Source organism: Gekko japonicus, unplaced genomic scaffold (genome assembly GCF_001447785.1).
Source record: "Gekko japonicus isolate JY-2015 unplaced genomic scaffold, Gekko_japonicus_V1.1 scaffold386, whole genome shotgun sequence".
NCBI classification, from domain to species: Eukaryota; Metazoa; Chordata; class Lepidosauria; order Squamata; family Gekkonidae; genus Gekko; species Gekko japonicus.
Genome location: NW_015163100.1, coordinates 1,354,917 through 1,355,298, shown reverse-complemented (window position 1 = coordinate 1,355,298; position 382 = coordinate 1,354,917). Strand labels below are relative to the sequence as shown.

The following is a 382-nucleotide window of genomic DNA, read 5'->3' as shown; positions in this document are numbered from 1 at the left end:
GTGGGCGGCACCTGCCGCAGGGGGCTTGGGTGGATGTGGGCAGAATGTCCCGCTCAGCCCCCTGCCAACTCCCACGGCACTGCCACCGGGGAGCCAGACTGAACCCCAGCAGCCCCTCTGTGGGAAGAAGGGCAGGACTGGAAGGCAATGGAGCAGGGTTCAAATCCTGCCCAGCCGCACCCACCCCCGCTCCTCCACACAAGTGCCTCCTGCGGTGGCCAGCGAGCCCCGTGGCGCCACCCCCATCGGTCTGAAGTGGAGCCTCAGGTGCTGGTCAAAAGCCCCCGCTCCTCCCCAGGATGAGCACCAGAGACGCTGGGTCTCCCTGCCACCGGCTGCACAAGGGACTCCAGCCCCCCCCCCCCCCCCCCCCCCCGGCGCG

At 70.4% G+C, this 382-nt stretch overlaps 1 protein-coding gene across 1 annotated transcript in view; it reads right to left on the bottom strand.

Moving 5' to 3' along the window:
- Positions 1-382, bottom strand: part of WWP2 (WW domain containing E3 ubiquitin protein ligase 2) — a 25,065-nt gene that overhangs the window by 18,293 nt on the left and 6,390 nt on the right. The gene's annotated exons all lie outside the window — the stretch shown is intronic.